Here is a 27,368-nt window from a genome sequence, read left to right as displayed (position 1 = left end):
ATGCTCCATTTGCTTTAAAAGATTACAAGGGGGAGGTGGCACAAATAACTTGCTACGTCATATAAGGAGAAAACATTCACATTGTTCCTCATAATAGAAGGTAAATCTGATATACCTACAATTTAATTGGCGCGCTATAAACTTGGGGTAGTAACTGAACCTTCAATTTTGACGTTGCTTCAGGCTAAAAGATTGAGACCATCCACAAAAATGACGATGCAGGGAAGTCATCAACGTGCGACCATCGTTCGCGCTGTCGCCGTGCCCATTCCCCCGCCTTCGCAGTCTTTGCTGAAGACAATGAAGCAGATTTCTGGCACAGCCTCAATACCACATCGATCGTGCTTTCCCACTCCTTCAGCTCTTTTAGAATTTTTAAATCTTTGTTCCAAGTCTACGGTTGTAACTGGAAGTAATAGCAACAAAAAACCGAAAATCGGTTACTTCAGAAACGAATTATTTTGAGCGGTTTTAACGGTCAAACTAAAATGGAGATGGAAAGAATCGGTGCAATAGAAAACCGGTTGTTTCACCGATACCTGCCATCCCTACCCTATGACCCTAAGGAAGGATCAACACGCAGCTACCGAGGGTGTCTTATCATTGAGTTTCACCTTTCCCTTCACTGGTTAGAAAAACACACCCTAGACTACACACTACACGCAATCATGACGGTCATTTAGAATCGCATATCACAACAAAATGTGTCAATGGATGTGCCGCAAAAAGTGCTTCGCAGCTGGGCTGCTACACAACCCGTCGAAGCTTCCGAGTCATCAGTGCGATATGACTCCACCCACGCGTCAGCAAGACAGCCGGACAAGAACTCCGCACACACGCTGACACCTCAACTGAACGAGCACAATCGTGACTACTTCGTAAGTTTTTGCAGTTCCAGAGTACGAACCCGATTCTTTTCGCATCAAAAGCACTTATTACGATGTTTGTCTCATTCTTGAAATTGCTGCATAAGGAACAATGGAAGTGAGATCATCGTCCGTCAGTCGTCGGTGACTGCGTTCCTGCACGTAGCTGCAATTCACCAGAAAGTACTACTAATGGCCGAGGAAAGAAGAAAGGGCAGTATAAATGCGTGAAAGTGGATAAATGATTCCACAACGACTATTTCAGCTTACACGAGAAGCCACAAGTCAGTAAAAGAGGCACAACAGTTTACTCCATACGGCATGTTGCATTTATTAATTCAGTCGTGCAGCACAATAGTACAAGTACTGTCAATTGTTGTTGTTGTGGTCTTCAGTCCTGAGACTGGTTTGATGCAGCTCTCCATGCTACTCTATCCTGTGCAAGCTTCTTCATCTCCCAGTACCTACTGCAACCTACATCCTTCTGAATCTGCTTAGTGTATTGATCTCTTGGTCTCCCTCTACGATTTTTACCCTCCACGCTGCCCTCCAATGCTAAATTTGTGATCCCTTGATGCCTCAAAACATGTCCTACCAACCGATCCCTTCTTCTAGTCAAGTTGTGCCACAAACTTCTCTTCTCCCCAATCCTATTCAATACCTCCTCATTAGTTACGTGATCTACCCACCTTATCTTCAGCATTCTTCTGTAGCACCACATTTCGAAAGCTTCTATTCTCTTCTTGTCCAAACTGGTTATCGTCCATGTTTCACTTCCATACATGGCTACACTCCATACAAATACTTTCAGAAACGACTTCCTGACACTTAAATCTATACTCGATGTTAACAAATTTCTCTTCTTCAGAAATGCTTTCTTTGCCATTGCCAGTCTACATTTTATATCCTCTCTACTTCGACCATCTTCAGTTATTTTACTCCCTAAATAGCAAAACTCCTTTACTACTTTAAGTGTCTCATTTCCTAATCTAATCCCCTCAGCATCACCCGATTTAATTTGACTACATTCCATTATCCTCGTTTTGCTTTTGTTGATGTTCATCTTATATCCTCCTTTCAGGACACTGTCCATTCCGTTCAACTGCTCTTCCAAGTCCTTTGCTGTCTCTGACAGAATTACAATGTCATCGGCGAACCTCAAAGTTTTTACTTCTTCTCCATGAATTTTAATACCTACTCCGAATTTTTCTTTTGTTTCCTTTACTGCTTGCTCAATATACAGATTGAATAACATCGGGGAGAGGCTACAACCCTGTCTCACTCCTTTCCCAACCACTGCTTCCCTTTCATGCCCCTCGACTCTTATAACTGCCATCTGGTTTCTGTACAAATTGTAAATAGCCTTTCGCTCCCTGTATTTTACCCCTGCCACCTTCAGAATTTGAAAGAGAGTATTCCAGTTAACGTTGTCAAAAGCTTTCTCTAAGTCTACAAATGCTAGAAACGTAGGTTTGCCTTTTCTTAATCTTTCTTCTGTCAATAGGATACTGATACTTAATAGCATGTTTCAAGGTATACTCCTTGGTTGTTTCCTTCTTTATGCACAATATTTCGATGACTCACCCAGTCGTCGTCTTCTTCCTCTACTTTCTGGTAGAGGGAGTTTTCTCTGGATGAGAAGTAATTAAACCAAAAAGTTCTGGGAAATTGCAGGTGACATTGAAAATACTTTTTGACATTCACGCAGAACTGCACTTCATGAGCGTGAGTTAATGTGACATGTGGATTAAACTCACTCCAACCACGACAATCGTGGACGCTGAAGACCCCTTCACGGTGGAACGTTGCTCCATCTGTAAACACCACATGTAGGATGCATCAGACGCTGTTCCAAGTGCTCTGGGTGGGTTATCGTCTAGTTACAGGTTGTGCACATGCTGTATGTGAAATGGATGCAACAACTGCCCATGAAGGACGTTTCTTACATTCGTCTGATTCGTCCCCGTGTTAGGCGCAATTGCACAACTGATTCCTTAAATTGCAGTCCATGCTGTTAGACTTCGGCCCTGTCCGAGTAATCTGCTAAATAACCCGGTCTCATGCAGACGTTGATACATAGCAGTAAACGTCGAAAGATGCGGAGTACGGTGATTGGGATACTGTTGTTGGTAAGCCCGCTGTGCTGCTCGTCTGCTGAGGTTTGCTACATAGTAAGACCAACCATATCTGTGTACTCACTCCAGACGTATTCCCGCCGGAGGTTCGAGTCCTTCCTCGGGCATGGGTGTGTGCGTTGTTCTTTGTATAACCGTATTAGTGTACTCACTCCAGATGTAAACCCGCCGGAGGTTCGAGTCCTTCCTCGGGCAGGGGTGTGTGTTGTTCTTAGTATAAGTTAGTTTAATTAGTGCGTAAGTCTAGGGACCTATGACCTAAGCAGTTTGGTCCCTTAGAATTCACACACATTTCAACATTTTTGGACCAGATGTATCGCTCCATTAGTAAACAAGTACTGTGCTGGATCAAGACGTACAACTGACCGTGAATGTGAAAAATTCACTATAACTGAAAAGGGAAGTACGCCTTCTAGCGGCACAACAGGAACCGTTCCAACAACAAATCAGCCATTACAACTGAAGAGTGAATACGCCCTCTACCAGATTAAAAATTATGACATTAGAGAAAAATATTTATTTTCGTGTCCCGTGCAACCTCCCAGAGTTTGTCGGTTTCTATAATTTTCACCCTGTATAAAATGCATGCAGCTCGACTCATGTGCAGAAAGCATGGCCAATGTCCACGACACACCGAACAGTGACAAATACCGAGCGAGGTGGCAGAGTGGCTAGCACACTGGACTCGCATTCGGAAGGACGACGGTTCAATCCCGCGTCCGGCCATCCTGATTTAGGTTTTCCGTGATTTCCCTAAATCGCTCCAGGCAAATGCCGGGATGGTTCCTTTGGAAGGACACGGCCGACTTCCTTCCCCGTCCTTCCCTAATCCGTATGAGACCGATGATTTCGCTGTCTGGTCTCCTCCTCCAAAACCAACCAACCAACCGTGACACATACACACGCATCATATATTGACTTTGACACGTTTCGTGGGACAACCTGAGTGAAGATTACCTAAGAGTGGCACCAGTCACTGCACTCCTCTAAAGGTCACACGACGTTTCTCGAACATGACTGCGACTGCAGTACTGACGGTGAACTCGGTCGGTCAGTACAGCAAAGGAGAGTTGTTTGCAGCCCACTATCCCGTCTATCCGTTGCTAGAAACGGCGACAGTTCACTCCCATCGTGAACTCGTTGCTCTCGACAGTTGGCTCTGGCGGTGGCGGTTTTACCGAATGAAGGTACTCACCGTACACGCTTGGCAACGTTTCAAATGAAAATACCGGTGCCACCATGACGCAGGAGAGTTCCATGCGTCGGACACCCACATTCAAGCTGTGATCAGATGCGCTGATGTCAGCCGTCTTGTCCGACTTGGATCAACTGTCAAGCCGACAAACAGTACGAGACCTGATGACACCTTTCAGTAAAGTGACCCGCCGGTTTCTCCTCGATTCGTTGGGGCGACTGGTACGAGCGTGGTCTATCTCTGACACTGTTGCTATCTCTAATTCATCTGGTCGTGAGCGTAGTTGGTTCGACCAAAAGGCTACCAATAATTTTCTGCTAGAAAAATGTTGATAGCTGAGCCACGTCACAACTTGTGCACAGCACTGTGCGCACCAGTTTCGTAAGACAAGCGAAAAGGTCACCAATTCTGCTCATCTTCCGTGCGGTTGTAGCACTTACTTAGATGAAACAAACATCGGTCTAGTGCAATACGCTTCTCAGGCGTTTTCAAGAAGTTGAGATTCGAAGATTTACAAACTTGTTGAATAAAACACACATTTTAAAAAAAAATTGTTGTAGGACAATGGACAACACTGTGCCAGAAATAACTGAAAACAGTTCAAATTCTCAGGTTTCGACCACTGTTTCCTGGGGGTGTCCCTTGCTTCTCAGTTAAATGCAGGCGCTGTAGATCACCTTCCATTTATTCCCGATTGGCAACACTCTGTGACACTACTAACTGGCTGAAAAGAACTGCGTGTCTATAATGAGGCACATCTGAAATATCTAGCTGTACTCCTTGGAGTACAGAATGAAAAGTAAACGCATAAAAAAATTACAAGAGCACTATCCATCGGACAGCGGCGCTGGCACAAATGGTGAAAAATTTACCGAATATATTGCAGAAAGCTTCTATATTGTTGCGGGGTTGGTTGGTTGATTGGTTGCTTTAGGCAGGCGGAAATGATGAAACTGCTTGGTCATGTTGCAGGGCATGGGAGAAATACCATTTCGTGAATATTGCATTACTCTTCACTCCACAGCACTTCGTTATTTGACACCTCCAGTATTTGTAGCCATGTTGAAATATGCGTGCTCTGCGTCAAAATTTATTTTGGGATGGTCTTTTTTTCTATTACCGAGGTGTGATTTAGGTTAACATTAGTAAAAATCAAATGTGTTAGTCAGAAAGTGCGATTCATAATAAAATGCTTCGTGCAAGACTTTCATGCTGTTATGATAGAACCCACCCCAAATGATGATTTCAATGTGCTAACTTTTTAATTAGCAAATAGTTCAAATGGCTCTGAGCACAATGGGACTTAACATCTCAGGTCATCAGTCCCCTAGAACTTTGAACTACTTCGTAAGAACATCACACACATCCATGCCCGAGGAAGGATTCGAACCTGTAACCGTAGCGGTCGCGCGGTTCCAGACTGAAGCGTCTAGAACTGCTCCGCCACTCCGGCCGGCAATTAGCAAATGAATGTATCGACAAAAAACTGCTTACTTGATTACGGTTCCTTAGTATACCCTGTCACGAATGTACCACGATGACTAACCTCACTATTATCGTCGTATTCTGCGGCGATATCAGTGGTTGTTAGAAGGTCACAAAAGAAAAAGGCAGAGACTCGCACACAGCACGAGCATATTTCTAGACTGTCGCCTTAGCCGGATGCGCTGATTCCAGTTCTCTCGTATGGTATTCAACAGGTTCGTAAAGTTTTGACGTTCGATTTCTCGTAATCGGTTCATAAGCGGATCGCACTTGAGTAGCATTTGTAACATAGATACTTGTATCCGGAGACCCCTGCGTAATGCGGAAAAGTAGAGAAAAAATAACAGCTCAATGGGTTGGTCAGGTGAACTCTCGCCACTGGAGAATGGCTGATTCGAAAGCCGAATGATTTGGAGTGTGAATCACACTGTATCCTGTGGCAGTCCGATGGAAGGGTTACGGTTTGGAGAATGCCTGGAGATCGTTACCTACCAATATGTGTAGTGCCAACATGGAGGACGCGATGTTATGGTGTGAGGATGTTTCTCATGGTTAGGCTGTCCTCCCCTAAGCTCATAAGAAACCGCTACATGCGGAAGGACACAAACACAAGTTACAGCATTGTGTACTGCGTACAGTAGAGGAAAAGGTCGGAGATGATGACTGCGCGTGTTGTAAAGCAGCATCCATGAGGCCATGGCATGTTGGCAATAACGATCGTGAAAAGGACCAGCCTGCCCCGAGATCCAACCTGAACGCAATGGAACAACTTTGGGGTGAGTTAGAACATAAATTTCCCTCCAGATACCAGCGTCCAAGATCTGTACCTTCTCAGATTTCGGCTCTTGACGAAGAATGGGCTGCCGTTCCTCCACAGACAGTCAGACACCTCACTAAAAGTGTCCCCAGCACAGTTCAAGCCGTCATAAAGGCGAACGGTGGTCACACCACAATTTAATATCTACCAATAAATGACCGGATACTTCTGACCAGATAGTGTTCAGTGCGAAAAACTGGCAAAATCGATGAGCCGTTGTATGTGTGCTTCTCTAGTCAGTCAAAATCGAAACTTTACATTTGACCCAAGCTTAATGACCGCCACAGTCGAAGACGATGTGGATGTATACTGTACTTTGTCCATAGTATTTCTGACGCGGAGGTCCACACTGTTGTACGTAATCCTCTACGTTTGGATTCTACTTCGCGCGGAACATGAACCACGCCCTGTCAAGTACAATCGCGTACCATTACGAGATCATGTTTATGCTGAAGCCTCACGGACCGCACAACGCCTTACTGGCGTTCTTAAACACCAGCTGCGCTGCTCCCTCGGATCCGTGTCAGGCGAGGATTAGGTACTGCACGAACGCATGCCAACATCCGAGCAATAAATTGTCAGATTACACGTTTATGTGATTCGTAAACACGATTAACAGTCGGGAACCAATAACGCCTAAAACACTATTTATTTTAATTTGTAAAAAAGGCGGTAAAACTCAAGTGTCAGGCGAAAAGCACGAGTAAGGCGGGCATAGCACCTTTTATGTGTGTGTGTTGTGTAAGGACTGCTACGGTCGCAGGTTCGAATCCTGCCTCGGGCATGGATGTGAGTGATGTTCTTACGTTAGTCAGGTTTAAGTAGTTGTAAGTTCTAGGGGACTGATGACTTCATATGTTAAGTACCATAGTGCTCAGAGCCATTTGTTATGTAAGACCTATGAGCATATAGATTTTATCTTATAAACAAATATTCAAGCCACTGAAGACGATACGTAGAGGCGTACAGTTAACCCGGTATTGTTTTTGTTCCGTGCATCCAATACACTCGACTCAGAAACGTCAGTAAATTCACACGTTAATTTTAAAACGGGCCTTATCAGTAGCGACGAATTGTTGACTTAAACGTCTCGAAAACATTAAGCACCGTCACTATCACGCTGATTTTTATAGTTTTGTACCTCAGTCGGTAAAAACTGAACGCTTATAAGATCACCCTGTTGCCCGTCTGTCTGGCTGGCTGGCTTTAAAACACGTTTTCTCAGGAACGAGGAGATGTACCACGCTAAAACGTTACGTCACACACTAAGGTCTACTGTCCCTTCGTGGTGTAAGGAATTTAAGCTCCTAAGTCAATGCTAACTAAAGATACGGCCATTTATGTCACTCATCGAAACGTATAGCGCACTGCCTGTTGAACATACAATTGCGAATCGCGAGATTTGGGAGAAAGCAATGGTTCAAATGGCTCTGAGCACTATGGGACTCAACTGCTGTGGTCATCAGTCCCCTAGAACTTAGAACTACTTAAACCTAATTAACCTAAGGACATCACACACATCCATGCCCGATGCAGGATTCGAACCTGCGACCGTAGCAGTCGCACGGTTCCGGACTGCGCACCTAGAACCGCGAGACGAGAAAGCAATGATTCACAGTACAACAAAAGGAAAAAAAACTGAAAATTGTGAATCTGTAATTATACCACACAAAAATATTTTTTTGTCATTTGTTATCACACTGAGTGTGTCTATTTCTCCGGAACGTGTAGACGTATGAAGTTGAAACCTATGTCACAAACTAAGGTTTATGGTCCCTTGCCGGTACAACAAACGGTAGTTTCTATGCCAGTGCAGTCAAAAGATACGGCTATTTATATCAAATATGTCGATGCTCGCAAACTCACTCATTAAAACCTGTAGGCTGCTTCCCATTCACCTAGAATCATGAAGTTTGGCAAAAGACATGATGTCACTGAACAAATGAAAGCAAAGTCGGAAAACTGTTAATTTTTAATTACACCATAGGAAAGAAATTTTGTCATTTGCTACCTGACCGTCTTTCCATCCTTCTTAGTTTCCTCTTAGTTTCTCAAGAACGATTAAAAGAAGTATCACGTCGAAATTTATATGTCACGCGCTAAGGTCTATGGTCCCTTGACGGCGTAATAAATGTAAGTTTCTAAGTCAATGGAACCAAGAGATGTGGCCATTTATGCCATATAATTTCATCCTCTTAAACTTACTCATCAAAATCTATAGGGTACTTCCAGTTGGTCTAGAATCATTAAATTTTACAAGAAGTAAGGTTTCACTGTACAAGCAAAGGAAAAAACATCGGAAACCGTGAATCTGTAATTATGTCACACGAAAAAATAATAATGTCACTTGTTATCTGACTGTCCGTCTGTCTGTCAAGACCGTTTTTCCCACAATGTGCTAGACGTATCACGTTGAAATTAATCTCACACTCTAAGACCTATGGTTCCTTGGCGGTATAATAAATCTTAGCTTCTAAGTCAATTGCAGTCAGAAGGATACGTCCATTTATGTCACATTCTTTGATACTTGTAAACTCATTCATTAAAACCTATAGCATACTTCCAGCTGATGTGGAATTTGGAAAGAAGCAATGCGTAACAGTAAAAATAGAGAAAAAAAAAGAAAAATTCTCATTTTGTAATTATACCAAAAGAAGAAAATTTTTCTTTTGTCATTTGTTATCCGACTTCAAACTTAAAATTAAAACATTCTCGAAAGTCTTGGAATCCTTGGGGTTGATATTTTGACGGTATCAGTGCCGGTAACAGGCAAAAGTCGTCGATATTCGCGATTCCCGGTACGGGGGAACTGTCTGTATACAAAACTAAAGTTGTGCGGAACGCTCAGTGCGCGATTCCCACTGACACTTGTCCAGTTTCCAACGGATTTCAGAGCCTATTTTTCACACAGTATCACATATTACCAGTTAGTTAGATAGTTAAAAGTTCCACAAATCATTTGAACGATTCTTTTATCGAAACGACGTGGAACGAGTCAGTAACATGCTACGTATAGATGATTAGCCTTAAATTAGTGAACACATTTTTTAGTACTACTCATGCATCTACGCTCGAAAACTAGACTCAGCTATTTTACTTTTTTTTAAGATCAGCTTTTAAACAGAAATTTGGCGGTTGAATTGAATGAGTTGTCCAGAAGAAATGACTTTAGGTTACATTTACAACTTGTTTTGCTACCTGTCAAACAGTTTATATTACTGGGCAAATGATCAAAGCGTTTTGTTGCTGCTTACTGAACTCCTTTCTGCGCCAATGACAGTTTAATAATGGGTAATAAAGATAATTTTTCCCTATAGTGTTGTAGGTGTGGACTTCACTATTCTACTAAATTGTGATGGATTATTTACGACAAGCATAAGAGGTACTCACGGTACCCTCCGCCACACACCGTCAGGTGGCTTGCGGAGTATGGATGTAGATGTAGAGTTTATTGAATGGAAATACGCAAAATATTTTGGAAGGTTGATTCGTTTGTTTGCAAGATTAGCAATTATATGAAGAGCCAAAGTCGCTGTACTTTATTGTTTGAGAGGCTCAGCAATATACTACTTCTAGTTCAAGTCTTCATCATATGCATACCCAAAAATTTGTAGAATTCTACCGTATTTAGCGAATCATGTTCATGTGCTGCATCAGTTTTAGACATTACTCTATTTGTATACAGAATTGAATAACGTGCGTTTTCTCAAAATTAAGAGAGAATCCATTTTCAGAGTAGCTCTTAATAATTCTCTGAAAAATATCGTTAAAAATCTCTTCTGTTGCTTTTTTTCTAATGGAATTTTATTTAAAAGTAGTATCGTCTGCTTAAAGAACGAATTATACTTGTTGAATGTTTAGTGGAGGATCATCTACACAACTATAAGGAATAAGAGTGGAACCAGAAACGAACCCCTTTGGGACTCCCTTTGTGATATCTCAGCAGTCACTAAAATTTTCTACCTTTCCAGCATTGTCTGAATTATTCAGAACAACTTTATGCATTGTGTTTGTTAAGTATGATTGAAATCTGTTACGTGTACAGCCATTAATACCAAAAAACGTAACTTTTTGTAAGAGTCTAACATGATATACACAACCAAACATCTTTGAAAGATCATAAAAAAATATCAACCGGCGATATTTTATTATTTAAGGCTAGCAATGTTCGTTTAAGTGTCTTGAAATCCAGGCTGTGATATTCAAAGTAAATTGTTTCTACTTAAACGTGACTCTAGTACTGAGTATATCACTTATCGAATATTTTGGAAAAAGATGTCAGTAAAAGAATTGGACAATTATTTAAATCTTTACTGTCACTTTTCTTATAAAGCGGCTTAACCACAGCATACTGAAATGTATGTGAAAAAATTCCCCGTGCCAGTGATGCATATCACTGAGGACATTACTTATTAAGTTACAGCAAATTTTCAGGATTTTATTTGAAATTCCAGTAATACCGTATGAGCTTTCGTTTTGAGGGTTTTTACAATTCTGTAAATTTCAGTGAATGATGTTCGTGCTATTTCTAGTTGCTTAAAGTTTTGTAGAATGACATTTCTAATATCTTCAGTTGGTTGCTATATTTGCTGCTACATTTAGAATGCGATTGTTAAAAATACTCGCAACTTGTGAATTAATCAGTCACAACATTGTTTTTTAGTATTATATACTGACCTGTTTCCCGTTTGGCAATACTCCGTATAGCTTTAATGTTATTATCTGCATTATTTACTTCAGTCAGGACGTGCATACTTCTGGACTTTTAAAATAATACAGTATTTTTTTGTGGTATGCAATTAACGCAGGATTTTGGCTTATTCTCGCCTTTAAATAAATTTTCCTCTTACACGAGATATTAATTCCCTTAGTGATCCATGGCGTACTTCTTTTTGCAATGAACAAGAGCATATTGTCGCGACTAGCGAATAAGAGAAAGCGTCCGTTAAATGAGATTTGAAACACGGACTTGCTGGATTAAAGATCTACCATAGTGCCGAGCGAAAAATACTGAAGATTTTCAGTGCTTTAGTGTGCCTACCTCTATTATTCCCACTAAACCAACAACAAAGTACCCAATACGTAAGTGGGGTCTACTTCAGTTGCGTTACAACACACGACGGATGTGCCCTTCGGTTTACGACCAATTACCGAAGGTGCCCTTGTTTACACTAGGTTTAAACTTAGCGTGAACAAAGTACAGTAGCGAGTTGCACTGCAGGAATTCAGGGATGTTGTGGTAGAGAGCACGTGCTTATGCGGCTGTCGGCACGTAAACACTCGATTCAGCACAGTGGGCGCCGCTTCCCTTCCATGCAGCACAACTGGGTGGGTTCACTTCCACAGGTAAGTTTTCTCGCAGCACACACACTCACAACCCAAACAGGCGTACTGAGATGGACTGGTACGACACTCCAGTAATAGTAATGAACAAAATGTAATTGTTGTGGGTAGCTATGATCATTGTCACAGGATTCACAGAAACGAAAAAGGCGAGTATCGCGCACGTAAAAATTGGACTGTGACACAGATACAAACTCTCTACGATGTGTAGTTATAGTTACAGGATATTACTGGGCAAATTAATTGAAACAGAGTCGATTTTGGAATTTCCGAACATCTAGTTCAGGTATCTCCTGAATTAGTAATCGTTGCAATTAATTGTGTAGTGTTACTACACTCCGTTCATCATAAGAATAAACCTCATGTACATATTACAGTCCGTATTCTTCCGCGTTTGCTGGAACCTTGTTGGATTTCGTTTCAGGTGGAGCAGAAGCAAATCTGTGTGGAGTACGATAATGAGGATACGTTTTATGCTGTGCGTTATGCGTACATCGACTCTGCGATAATACGGGACAACAGCTTTATCGGCACATATAACTTGAAAAGCACTGGCTGGCCACCTGGTCCAACAAACTGGCAGTGATGTGAACATTGTAGTGATGACGTAAAAAGAGTCAAGCACAGAACAGTATAGCCTTGAATGTCACTTAATTTTCGAACAATAGGGAATAATGGTAAAACTCAGGCGACAAGCTTCTTAGGTGATCCGAAGGAGAACATGCTCTCGATCTTAGTTAACATAGTACTGGAACTAAAAACCAGAGTGATGGAAATTCCTGACTTTAACAAGGGTAATTATTTTGCACGAGCTATGTGCGGCGTGAAAGCGCACTGCTGGATTTTCACCATGTAGTTAAATACTGAAGCCACGCGACTGCTACGGTCGCAGGTTTGAATCCTGCCTCGGGCATGGATGTGTGTGCTGTTCTTAGGTTAGTTAGGTATACGTAGTTCTAAGTTCTAGGGGACTGATGACCTCAGAAGTTAAGTCTCATAGTGCTCAGAGCCGTTTTTACTGAAGCCGCTGGACGTATTGGTGTCAGTCGTCTGGCAATCTCTGAAATTCTTCCACATCCGACTCCACGTAAAGCGGTACATTTCAGTACTGCTACGCTGACAACGAGGCGATCAATAACAGAATCCCAAGCCACAAAGAAGTCCACATTTCCTCCTCCTCTTTTACGACGTGCTGGTCTGCATCCTTCGGCGGTCACGTGTCACAAAGTTTCGTGCATTAGTTCCAGTATGTTTGGCAGCTTAAATGTCTTATTATTTCTCGCGACAAATCCCTTAACTTGGTTCCAGATAGCAGTGTACGGTGACAACTATAAAAAGCAGCATTTGTATAGTGTACTCGACGCCGTGTTTCTACGACTCTTATCACTCTGGCTCGTGTGAGACCACAACTGTCTCCTATAAAACAGTGGGTACATTCAAACAAAGAGCATTTCATTTTTCATTTTTCTCCGAAAAATTTAATTGTGTAATATTTACTTAACTTCAAAATCTGTAAAAATCTTTTATATTATATCGATAGTTAAGAATGTGTATTTGCAAAGAACACCAGAATTCTGCGTGTGATCTGCAATCAGAAACCATAAGACGTGCATTTTTCTTGGAAAAATGATGATTGAGTAAGAGTTAATTATCACATATTGATAAATGTCATATTTAAATGATTCAGGTATTCAAACGGAATTTTTAAAAAAAAGTCAGCGACCTTACTTAGGGTTTCGAACCATCGCCCACCAGCTCATGCGCTCATCAATCAACGACGCCACCGGTTACGCCAAGACTATAATTCTAATTTTCTTATTTGTATTACATCGTGTTTCTCAACAAACGTCAAAGCTCATATTTCTCTGTAATGTTGTGGAAAGCATTAAGAACAACTTGTTTCTAGCCACTAACGGTGTTCCGCGCGCATGTTTTACTACGAAGCGGGAAGCGGTACATAGAACAGTGAGACAATCATAGCACAAGTGGCGCTTACAGAGACTGTGACTATACACGATTTTTGAAATACAAATTACGTAGCTAAAGTATGATTAAGAAAAACGTTGATAGCTGTTAACACATTACAATGTCTTAAAGTTTCATTTACAATGATATAGTAATATCTCACACACAAGTTGGACATACTTCCAACACCAATGTACGAGAGCTACCGAGCTGACCACTCATCGCCTTTGTGTTTGTTTACATCGGATTTATTCTTATGATGAACGAAGTATAGACAATTGCACTGAGATTCACAAGACTGTTGAGATGGTAGGCATCTCTCCGAACGAGAAAATATGTGAAGGAACTCCGGCACTACAGGTTCCGCGTTTTTTTAGCTTCAGACCAAAACAAAATTTGAAAAAAAAACAGTCAAATGATTTTTGAAATGATTTGCCTAATACTAAGATATAAAACAGATTACAGAAATATTTGAAGTGCCTTTGAACGATGTTCCAAATCATATACAGCAGTTGAAACTCTTTTTTTTAATTTTTTACAAAAGCCAAATAATGAAAATGGAGTCAATCTATTAAATTTGATTATTCTTTGGTTTCGATCTTTTGTATCAGCTTGTGTCACAAGCTGGGAGCATCGTGGATCTGTCGCAACGTATTCCAGTGTACTGGATGATTATAATTAAAGTTAAACTTTCAAAATGCTGTAGAAATAATACCACTGGTCAGACTGACGTCAAATTGCAACGGAATATTATCGGAGAGCCGGCCGCGGTGGCCGTGCGGTTCTAGGTACTGCAGTCCGGAACCGCGGGACTGCTACGGTCGCAGGTTCGAATTCTGCCTCGGGCATGGATGTGTGTGATGTCCTTAGATTAGTTAGGTTTAAGTAGTTCTAAGTTCTAGGGGACTGATGACCTAAGATGTTAAGTTCCATAGTGCTCAGAGCTATTTGAACCATTTATTATCGGAGACGGGGGAAAACGTATTGCAGAAGAAAAAAACAGTGTGACAATTGATGAATAGATGGCGCTGTATGTGTCACAATACGTAAATGAAAACACTTGTCATGCGCACGTCCCACTGAAGTTGGTATAAACACGCCGGGCACACGGCTTTTCCTCCCTTCGCATCTGCGACGATCGCCATGACTGTCTCGATGCAGGATCGTGCTCTGCTTGTAAAGTTGTATTACAAGAATGATGCCTGCGCGTACGTCGCTCTGCAGAAATTCCGGACACTGAAAGGTTTGAAAAAAAGGCGTTGGTCCGATGACTGCCGTGGGTCCAGAGAAAATGATTCGGAAATTCGAAAAGACGGTTTCTTTTGGTGTGCAACCTGGTAGAGGAAGGAAACGAACTGATTTGACGTCAGTGGAAGCAGTGGCCACAGCAATGCAGGAGACGAGTGGTGGTGTGCAAACTTGTAGTGCACGGAGAACTGCCTGAACACTGAACATACCCGTGAGCACGGTGCGTGCAATCCTACGAAACATCCTTCTTTGCTATCCATTCAAAATTATCTATGTGTACGAGTTGCTTCCTGTTGACCTGCCAGCAAGAGAGACTTTTGCTTTAGAATTTCTTGCTCAGACGAAGCCCACTTCCATCTGACAGGATATGTCAATACACAGAATTGTCGAATATGGGCAACGGAATATCCTCATGCAAATCAACCAGTACCACTTCATCATGAATAGGTCGCTGCGTGGTACGGGTTTACGGCATCATTTATCATAGAGACATATTTTTTCGAAGAGACAGGTTTTCCGGTCCTGTTACCTGTACCATCACTGGTAAGCGCTATGAGTGTCTTTTGGGTAACCAAGTCATTCCAGCTCTCCAACAGCGTGGATGTGTGGATGGGATTCTTTAATGCAAGATGGCACGCCCCCGCAAATTGCAATCCGTTAAGGAGCTGCTAAAGCGCCATTTCGGAAATGATAGAAGTATCAGCCGCCATTTCCCTACGGCCTGGCCGTCCCGATCACCTGATCTTAATCCGTGTGACTTCTGGCTGTGTTCAGTGTTTCGAATGCAAACTTAGCTGCATTGAAGGCGCGCATTCCGCAACACATTCTGAACGTGACCCAAGAAACACTTCGATCAGCTGTGGAACATGCTGTTTCTCGATTTCCACTTGTTGCATAAAACGGTGGATAGCATATTGAACATGTTTCGCACCAGTCACACTTAAATTAATAATCCGAGCTGGTTGGTCCTCGTCCTGCCCCTGGATTACTATTCAAGGTGTGAATAGTAAACTGAACTCCAGCACCTAGCGATGGCCGAACGCCTCTGTGCATCCCGGCCTAGCCAGATACGCAAGAAGAAGAAGCGTAAGCGCGATCATCACCAAGAAAAGGTGAAACACACACTGACTGTGTGTCAAGTTAATATAGAAGGTTACAGTGGAGCGAAAGGAGATCTACTGCCCTAAATCATGAATGACAATAAAGTGGACGTCCATGCATTGCAAGAAACCCACCTAACGGATGACAACATCTCCAAGATCAAAGTAAATGGCTTCACGACAGTTGCCTATGCTGGGCACGAAAAACATGGCATAGCCACCCTGGTAAGGAACAACCTGTTGAGCAAACACAACAAAAATAAAGAGTAGCCACAACTTCACTGTAGGAATCAAGGTGAACGACATGACGATATTTAATGTCTACAAACCACCCTCCAACTCTTGGTCTCCATCCATGCTCCCTGTGACACTCCACCCCTCTGTCTACATAGGAGACCTCAACTCTCGTCACTTCAAGTGGGGATACAACAAGAACAACACCGATGGCGTCTGTCTGACAGACTGAAACCAACAACTTCCACCTTCTGTGCGATGCCAAAGATAAGCTCACATTTCACTCGAGTGCATGGAAGACCAAAACTACTCCCGACATGTTTCATGTCCAGCACAAATACAGGAGCAGCAATGCCAGCATCACGGGCAGTATTAAACCGCCTGCCTAGAAGCCAACACTGCCCAGTCTTAATAAAAATAGGCCTACAGCTACAAATTGTAACGAGCCCTCCCATCCCACGATGGAATCTGAGAAAATCCAACTGGGAAGCATATCGAGAAAGCGTGGAGAAAACGATAATGAGAATACCACCTACTGCTGCAAACTATGCACGCTTCTGTAAGTTATTCATCCACGCAGCTCATAAAAATATCCCCCGAGGAGCCAGAAAATACCACATCCCATGCAGGTCTGAAGAATGCAGCAACCTACTGGAAGAATTTAACAGAACAGAAGATGAGGGCACTGCCCAGGCTCTTACCGACCTACCGGACGAGGAACGAAAACAAAGATGGTACAAGCTGATGGAACAAATGGACTTCACACATTCAAGCCGTAAAAGCTGGAGTCTCATGAGAAAGCTGGGAGGAGCCAACCACAGGAAGTCAGCAGAGGCCAGTATCCACCCAAACAAAATCAGCAAGAAAACGCCAAGACAACAGTGGCTCCTATGCAAAGAAAAAAACATAAAAGCTCAGATGGCTGTGGCACTGCAGGAATGTGAAGAAAAAGCCGACATGTTCACGGCAGCAGCCCAAGAAGATGTGAAGAAGGAACTCCAACACACACGGGCAGGGAAGGCAGCTGGACCAGACACCATCCTCCCTGAATTTTTGAAAAATCTTGGACCAAAAGCGCTGAAATGGCTACGCAAACTATTCACGAGAATAATAGAAACCTGTGAAATCCCCAGAGAATGGAAAACAGCCAAAATAATTGCCATACTTAAACCAGGGAAGAGTGCAACGCAGGGAACTTCAGGCCAATCTCATTACTGTGTATAACCTACAAACTGTTTGAAAGGATACTGTTGGAAAGACATAAACCAGTACTGGAGGAACAATTACCAATGGAGCAAGCAGGTTTTAGACAAGGAAGAAGCTGCTGCGACCACGTGCTGGCACTTACCCCACACATTGAACGAGGCTTTCAGGAAAAGAAGAAAACAGGGATAGTCCTCATTGACCTGACATCACCGTACGACACTGTATGGCTAAATGGTCTCATGTTAAAACTGGCAAAAATAGTCAAATGCAAAACAACGTTGAAGCTCATGAACAACATGCTGAGCGAAAGGAAGTTAGGGTCAAATTAAATGGTGAAACCAGCAAGTGCCATACCCTAAAAAATGGTCTTCCGCAAGGATCAGTGTTAGCTCCCTGGCTCTTCAACATCTATATAGCAGATTTGCCTGATGTGCACTCACGTAAATTTGCCTACGCAGATGATTTACCTATTACAGCGCAAAGTAACTCGTTTGAAAACCTGGAATCAACACTAAATGAAGATCTAGCTACACTGAAAAAATACTATGACACATGGCATCTAAAAATCAATGTGACAAAAACAGTAAGCACAGTCATGCATCTAAACAACAAGGAAGCGAGAAGGGAATTGCGCCTGTCAGCCAAGAGAATTTCCCAAAATATCTCGGTATTAAGCTAGATCGCAGCATGACTTTCAGACAACACCTAACTGATATTGCCCAAAAGCTAAAGACGAGAAATAACCTGCTCAACAGACTGTCAGGCACCACTTTGGGTTGTGATGCTGCCACTCTACGAACTGCTGCACTGGCACTGGTGTATAGCGCTGCAGAGTACTGTGCCCCAGTCTGGAGCAGATGTACAACTAAATGCCACTCTGAGAACCGTCACCGGCACTCTCAGGCCAACCCCCTTTGAGTGGCTTCCGGTGCTGGCAAACATCGCTCCTGCTTCCGTACGTAGAGAGAAAGCAACCCAGGACATAGTAGAAAAAATTGAAGCAAACCCAAGGCTACCCATACATGCCGACATGGGGGATCCACGAGACTCAAGACCAGGAAACCTATCGTCTGGAGCAGAACATTGGGCACAGAGGGTCTCGATGCTGAATGGAAGAATGCATGGCAGGGTCTGAGAAAAGGCGTCGTGGAAAACCATCACCTAATCCACGACCCAACCAAAAGCGTTGAAGGCTTCAATCTCAACAGGAAACACTGGTCGGCTCTAAACAGGTTTCGCACTGGAGTTGGACGATGCAGACAGCAAAAAACCAAATGGGGCTATACAGACGATTCGTGTTGTGACTGTGGTGAGGTACAAACAATGGACCATCTTCTGGTTTGTAACATTCATAGTTTGAGAGACGGCTCTCTGATGTCGCTCCACAAGTTAACGGACAATGCCAGGAAATGGCTTCATAATCTTAATGTTACTGTGTAATTAATTGTCTTCAATTTATGTGATTTTTGTTCCATTTAACGTAATAATGTAGTTTCGCTGACATAATTGTAATATAATAAATGATATAATTTGTTTCCACATTGTAATTTCCAAACGTTTATTGTGATTTATATTAATCTTATCTGTTCTTTGTAAAATGTATCTGGCAGATCGAACGAGAAATAATAATCCGATTTGATTGATGCTTTTTATCCCGTTTTTGGCCTCACGACAATTAAAGACCGATGTGTGTGATGCTTCTTATGCGGTTTTTGGCCTCAGGACAATAAAAAACCGATTTTTCCCATCCGATGTGATATGACCTTGCTATGGTGGATGGACTTACGTAACTAACAGTATCACACCTGTACACCCATGCACACTGAGTAGTACAGTCTGTTTAACGTGAAACGTACATCTTAAGCATTGTTGTATGATTTATCATTTGTAGTCGACCACTGTTAAATGACGATGCTTTCAGCGCCATCTACTACTACATTTTGTAATTATTTATTTTTCTACTGCCATTGGTTTTCCCCCTTCTCCGATAATATTCCGTTGCAATTCTGACCAGTGGTGTTATTTCTATAGCGGTTTGAAAGTTTAACTTTAATCGTAATCACCCTGTTGGTGCGTTCATTTGTTCGACAAGCCGTGTGTAAGAGGCATTGTATGTACGAGAGTTGGAACTTTGATACTGGCAACTATTTATTTACAGCTCGTGCAAAATAGATACGTGTTTCAAAGTTTTCCTGACCGTCAAAGTAGTCACCAGCATTGTATATAACTCGTTGCCAGCGATGTGGAAGCCATTTGTGCTGACAGTTCGAGCGGGGTAGCAATTCTGAAGCAAATGCCGTGAAGTGTTTCCTTCAGTTCAGAAATCGAGTTGAACTCACGAGGGCTTACTTCAGGGGAGTGCAGTAGGTGGTATAGCACATAACAGCCCCATCAGTCAAACAAATCAGTAACAGCTTGCACTGTATGTGCCATTGTCCCGCAAAATGATGGTCAGATCCTGCACAAAGTGTCATCACTTCTGTCTCTAAGCTGGTCGTAGGTTGTGTTTCAAAAATGAACAGCATAGAGACAGAAGTGATGACACTTTCTGCAGGACCTGACCATCATTTTACAGGACAATGCTCAAGCACGTACAGTGCAAGGTCTTACTGATTTGTTTGACATTCGTATCAGAACTGCTGCAAATTCGTCGGGCAATAGACCGCGCCACTCGAACTGTCAACACAACTGGCACTGCTAAGAGTATCCTACGACCTCCACATCGCTGGCAACGGATTATACACAATGCTGGTGACTACTTTGACGGTCAGTAAAACTTTGAAACACGTATCTATTTTGTACGAGCTGTAAATAAACAGTTGCTACTATTAAAGTTTCAGCCCTCGTATTTTTACTGCACTAGGGTGTCCAAAGTCATCCACTGTCGTCAAGTCAGAAGACCGCTCCAATAAGAATGAACTAGAAAAGACATGCCAATAGTAGCTTGTATTTTCTTATGACAGTTGCATGTCAGTTCCATGTGGACAATAAAGCAGATTTACAATATCAGTTTATATCTATTTTTTCTTCTGCACAGTTTTATTACGTGCCGGCAAAAAACAAAAAGTAAAACAAGCAGTGACAACGTCGCATTTTCATTTTATAATCGGTGCTTGCAATAAAAACATTTTAAAAGGAATACCGTTGTGCGAAAAGCTGAACGCGCGAAGTATACCCATTGTTACGCGCGGCTGATTGATGTGAAGTATTTTGTCGTTGCTGTATTACGTGAACCGCACACGATGCGTTCAATTTAAAACTGAAGTGTTTAACAAAGGCATTCTAAAGCTGAGTGTACATATATATATCATCATATTACAGTGAGCTTCTCAAATGCAGCAGGCTAAAAAACAGCGCCATAAGTGTCATTTTAATGACAATAACAGACTTTTCGGGGTGGCTTTCGAAACAAGATGAATATACCTGATATTGTAACACATGCCGCGTAAGTTTTGCATTGAAATACGACTCAGTGAAAGCGGTAAGCATCATGCTATTACCAAGGCCCATATTGACAAGGTACGGGTTGTGTTAAAAAAAGTCCACTGTTCACAGGTATTTCGTGCTAGCGGGAACTAGTCAGTAAGAGGAAGTGTCAGCAACGGAACTAATATTAACATACCATGGTTGAAACATCATCACTGTTACCTTTCACAAGACGGTGGAGATGCTCTCCTGCCTCACTTTTTGTTTCAAGATTCCAAACTATCATCCAGAATTAACCGTGGACAGCAAGCTATAGTAGAGAATGTATTGGCTCCACATTCTCTGCAACAGATTCGGAAAAACTCCATTTTCGACTGCATGTGATGCTTCAAATAAAGGAAATATGAAATCATTTCCAGCGCAACGGGAGCGCTTAGCGCGTGGCCGCCCTGCGGTTCTCGCGTGCAGTGCCGTGAGCGTTTGCGCCGGAGCGGGTGAACGTCTTGCCTCTTGCACTTCAGAAGACTGACTGGACTTTTATTGAATGATCTACAGTTATAGCACACACATTTATCAGCATGAGTTGCAAAGTGTAACTTAGCCCCATCCTGCTGCATCTTCATTATTTGATGAAGCTTATTCGTCTTCTTCATAAATCCAACTATCAATGCTTTCCAAGCACCATGCAGGTGGATATAGACGCAGTCCTCAGCTGCATGATTAGAGTTAAAATACCCGTTGAACTCGTCCTTCTACAGCACAGACATCTCATCCATTGAACACACAGTACACAGTAAACAATTACATCTGTGTTCTCGGTAAGCTCGGCACAGATTGAGCGAATTTCCCGCCACTTTTCCCCAAACCGCCGTCTTGGATTACATCATGGGAGGGGAGGGGGGAGGGCCAACAACGACCCCTGTTGGTGGTGTTCTAAACTAATATACCGCAATGCATACAAAGTGAAGGCTTATGCCCAACCTATCCAGTAGCCCAGCATAGACTGAGTCCTTTTCCCACCAATTTCCGGACGGGGAGGGGAGAGGGGTGGATTTAGCTTAGTGGACGCAGCCCTACTGACCTTTTTTCCGCCAAAATTAATACTTCCAATTACGGTCATGACGTCAGTCGACGTTCCCAAATCTACGGCAGCCTTCTTGAATAAATCTGGCAACAATGCAGAGTGGGATGGTGGTCCCTTTGCCCTAATACTATACGGTATACTTCGACCAGGAAATGGGAACGACTTCAGCTGTTATAGGTTTTTACGAAGATGCTGATGAAACGTCAACTCCTATGGCCAAGAAGCTTAAAGAGAGCATCATTACGACTGGTCTCTTAGGATCGCAGGTAGTTGCTTATGGTGCGGACAGCTGTTCCACCAATCACAGGAAAAGCCAATTTGCTTCCGTGAAGTTGAAAAAAATGTCTGAAGCAACACATCTTATTGCAGGAAATTTGTCACAGGCATATACTGCACAATATTGCGAGATCTGGACTAAAACTACTGTCATACGATACTGAATCGTGTATTTGATGGGTTTTCTTTTAGCACGAAGAAGGGGAGTGAACTGAAAAACTTTCTTGAGTTTCCGCAGTCAGAGTACTCTGGCATGTTCCTACAAGCTTCTGATTCTTCTTTTCTGTTGTAGACAGATTGCTCCAGAACTGGTCATTGTTGATGTTCTATTTTCTAAGCCACGGGGAAGACAATACTGTCAAACTTATTTGGACATTCGTAGCCCATGGAAACGACAGTGACGTGGACGATGAAGTAACACTCCGAGAGCTTTACCTTTATTTTGTCTACAATGTTATGTATGTATTTGATACAACCATAAAACAAGTGGAAAGCGATTATATACACATAACTGTAATATATTCTGCATTTCTGAAGTTGCGTATAGAAATTATTAATAGACAAAGAAATAAAGACTGAAAACCTATCAACCGATGCAAACAATATGGGCAGCATCAATATCAACGGTATAGATCTTCCAAAGACAATATCAAATTCTAGTTTTGAGATCTACCTTGACTCAAAAGAGTTGCCAGCGGCTTGCTCATCACGAACTATGTTAGCCATACATAGCGGTACGTGGACACTTCGCAAAAATCGAAGCGTGCCATCAAGTCCAAATCCAAAGAAACGCCGACGGTCGGCAACATCCTCTTGCAAGTTAATGGCCACCCATATGTTGAAAAATTGTTTCGATTACGCTGCAGATGTTTCGCTGGGAAGCCCTAGAACACTGTCCACATAGTCTCGACCTCTCGTAATGAAATTTCCATGCTTTTGGAGCCCCGAAGCGAGGCATTCGTGGCCGTCGGTTTGCTTCGGATAAAGATGTGCACGCCTGGGTACAATCTTGGTTTCGTAATCAACCGCAGGCATTTTTTCATGAAGGCATTGATCGTCTTGACTTACAATGGGATAAATGTATTAACTGCTATGATGATTACTTTTAAAATAATAAACTGTTTACTTATTTTTTCCAACTATGTTGTTTACATTTGACTGCCCTTACATAATTTCAGTAAATACACATGTTTCCCAACCGCTACCTCAAATCTGATAAAAAGGACAACACTGAAATACTTCCTGAAAATTAAACAGACGCCATATAAAACAGAACGAATCAAAGCTTTCCCGGAGCGATCGAGCGACGAAACGCTAACAAGGCATGACAGCCAGTACCGGCTTTACCTGGTCCGCTTCCTGTTCCACGCTGCAAAACCTTCGCGCATCAAGAAACGCTCGCACGCCTCTCTCACAAAACAAGTTTCCGTTACAGCATCACGAAGTGAGACTTGTTGACTGCGCCGGTGTCGTATCCACTCAGCCTTTTCCCTTGGCTTCGTTCCTTAATGGCAAGAGGAGAGAAAGAAGAAACTTGTGGAAGGAATCTAGCTAGCGGTAAAGAGCAAACTAACGGTGAACGGGGCAAGTTATTCCTCTGAAAAAGACGAAAAAGTTAATAAACTACATTTAAAAGAAGAAGATGACGGCTTTATGAGGTAAGAAATGCCCCAGCTGCCCGTACTACTCTCTCCCTTTGCTCTAACCCCACGCAGGGGTGCAGTGGAAATGGTGATTTGCTTGCTGCAAGCCCATCCTTGTGGTCAAGCTCTTAATCTGGTCTATCCATCGTAATAATGCGCGTCCTCTACGTCATCAGCCGTCGATTTTTCACTCTATCATTCTCTTTTCCATTGCCTCTTACCCTTTTTTAACTGATTTTGGTTGACAAGAGTCGACAGGCTTGTTCTGATACCGAGCTGTTTCAGAGTCGTTCACTGGTTCGTTGTCCTGTCTATGGAAATCGAAGTAATCTTCTATAGCATCACATTTCTGGAGTGCCAATCCTGCGACGATCCTCCACCCTCATCGTCCAAGTATCTGCTGCACAGGTCGCGACAGGAAAGATTAGAGCTAGGGCGAGGGTGAGCTCGGTCTTGGCAGTTATGGAGGTGGCCTTCCAGACGCGAGCAAGTTTAGCTGTAGCACTTCTCGCAATCGGTATGCGCCCACGGACCTCAGGTTCGCAATCTCCAGTATCAGTGAAACAGACCCTAAAGATTCCGAGCGACTGACGACCTCGTAACCAGCAATATTTTTTTATGTCAGTTCTGTTGTCATTACCGCGATCTACAGTCATCAATTTGGTCTCTGTATTGTTGATTTCAGGACCATATTCTCTGCTGCGTTCATCCAATCTTCGCATGATGGTTTATAGTTGATGCTCGTCTGTTGCAGTAATCAGAGTGTTATCTGCACGCCTGATATTGTTAATTTTTCTGACACCTACAACGATACCGTCGTCAAGATCATCCCTCACAATGCGCTCACTACATGCATTGAAAAACAGTGGAGAGACAATGCAGCCTTGTCTCACGTCGGCATCCGTACAAAAGATATCTGAGAAGGTGTTATTGAGTCTTATTGTTGCTTTGTTCGAAAATTAGTTGCCGTATCAGGTACACCAATGTCTCGGTGTACCCACCTCGAAGAGGGCAGTCCATAGCTTTCACCATTTCACCTTGTCGAAAGCTTTCTTGTAACTCACGAAAAAAAAAAAAAAAAAAGGAATGTACATCTTGATATTATATTCCCTCGCCTCCTCTACGAGATACCGGATGTTTGGGATCTTCTCACGGGTTCTCTTGTCTGGAATAAAACCAGTTTCTTCATCTGATATTTGAGGAAGTAAGGCCTTCAGCCTCTCATTCAATACACTGAGCATGATTTTACTGGCGTGGGAGATAAGGGCTATCGTCCTACATTTCACACAGTTAAATGGTGAACCTTTCTTGAACAGTGTTATGAAAATGGAGTGGCAGCACTGATCTGGCCAATTTCCAGGCATCTAGATCTTCTGACATAACCTGTGCAAAATGTCCACACCCAAGTTACCCACATTTCTTAGGAACTCAGTAGTACCCACTTCTTCTCTAAGGATCGCTGGTTCAGAGGCTGTTGTACTACCAGCAAAGACTACAGTAATTCTACAAATGTGTATGTGGAAATATTAGAAAATGCCAGATACGCCAAAGCGATTAATCTCAAACAAAAGACTGACAATGAGGATAAAAATATGGAAATATAATAAAGCTATTTTCAATCCTATGGTTGGGTGGATCGGTACAGTGCTTCCAGATGCAGGGTCCTTCCTGAGGTGGTAGCCCTTTCCTTTGTGAGGGTCCGATATCCGTAAATTATTTACTATTTTTTAGCATTTTGAAAGGTGGTTGTCCTATTTCCTGTGATAATTCTAAGTATGTCATGAACCACAAATATGACTTACTTTGTCAGTTTGATAAATGTTCTCAAGCCTTGTAATATCGCTTCAGCATTGCCTCTGTTATTACACTTTGGAACTATGTTCGAGACCAGAGATGTTGGTCACATAGATTAGCTTCACTTTGTCAGAGTAGAGTCAGAATTCGCTAGAAGCAACCGTGGACAATGTACTTGGTTTGAAATGGACGGAAGCTGGTCTGCCCTGGAGTGGAGGCAGCATTATTCGGAGCAATTTTTATAATACCGTGTTCAAAGAGAGATGTTAAGCAGAAGAATTACAATACTGTACGAATGAGAAAACGTAATATTTAAAGGTAATGTGGTTTGTTATATCTGTGATTATATCCACATCTGCACACATACTCCGCAATCCACCATACGGTGCGTGGCGGAGGGTACCTCGTACCACAACTAGCATCTTCTCTCCCTGTTCCACTCCCAAACATAACGAGGGAAAAGTGACTGCCTATATGCCTCTGTACGAGCCTTAATCTCTCTTATCTTATCTTTGTGGTCTTTCCGCGAAATATAAGTTGGCGGCAGTAAAATTGTACTGCAGTCAGTCTCAAATGCTGGTCCTCTAAATTTCCTCAATAGCGATTCACGAAAACAACGCCTCCTTTCCTCCAGAGACTCCCACCCGAATTCCTGAAGCATTTCCGTAACACTTGCGTGATGATCAAACCTACCAGTAACAAATCTAGCAGCCCGCCTCTGAATTGCTTCTATGTCCTCCCTCAATCCGACCTGATAGGGATCCCAAACGCTCGAGCAGTACTCAAGAATAGGTCGTATTAGTGTTTTACAAGCGGTCTCCTTTACAGATGAACCACATCTTCCCAAAATTCTACCAATGAACCGAATACGACTACCCGCCTTCCCCACAACTGCCATTACATGCTTGTCCCACTTCATATCGCTCTGCAATGTTACGCCCAAATATTTAATCGACGTGACTGTGTCAAGCGCTACACTACTAATGGAGTATTCAAACATTACGGGATTCTTTTTGCTATTCATCTGCATTAATTTACATTTATCTATATTTAGAGTTTGCTGCCATTCTTTACACCAATCACAAATCCTGTCCAAGTCATCTTGAATCCTCCTACAGTCACTCAACGACGCCACCTTCCCGTACACCACAGCATCATCAGCAAACAGCCGCACATTGCTATCCACCCTATACAAAAGATCATTTATGTAAATAGAAAACAACAGCGGACCTACCACACTTCCCTGGGGCACTCCAGATGACACCCTCACCTCCGATGAACACTCACCACCGAGGACAACATACTGGGTTCTATCACTTAAGAAGTCTTCGAGCCACTCACATATTTGGGAACCAATCCCATATGCTCGTACTTTAGGAGTCTGCAATCGGGCACCGAGTCAAACGCTTTCCGGAAGTCAAGGAATATGCCATCCGTCTGAAACCCTTCATCCATGGTTCGCAAAATATCATGTGAAAAAAGGACGAGTTGCGTTTCGCAGGAGCGATGCTTTCTAAAGCCGTGCTGATGCATGGAGAGCAACTTCTCTGC

The sequence above is a fragment of the Schistocerca piceifrons genome, chromosome 6 (assembly GCF_021461385.2).
Source record: "Schistocerca piceifrons isolate TAMUIC-IGC-003096 chromosome 6, iqSchPice1.1, whole genome shotgun sequence".
Lineage (NCBI taxonomy): Eukaryota > Metazoa > Arthropoda > Insecta > Orthoptera > Acrididae > Schistocerca > Schistocerca piceifrons.
The sequence above is the reverse complement of the archived record's forward strand: the minus strand, read 5'-3'. Positions refer to the sequence as shown.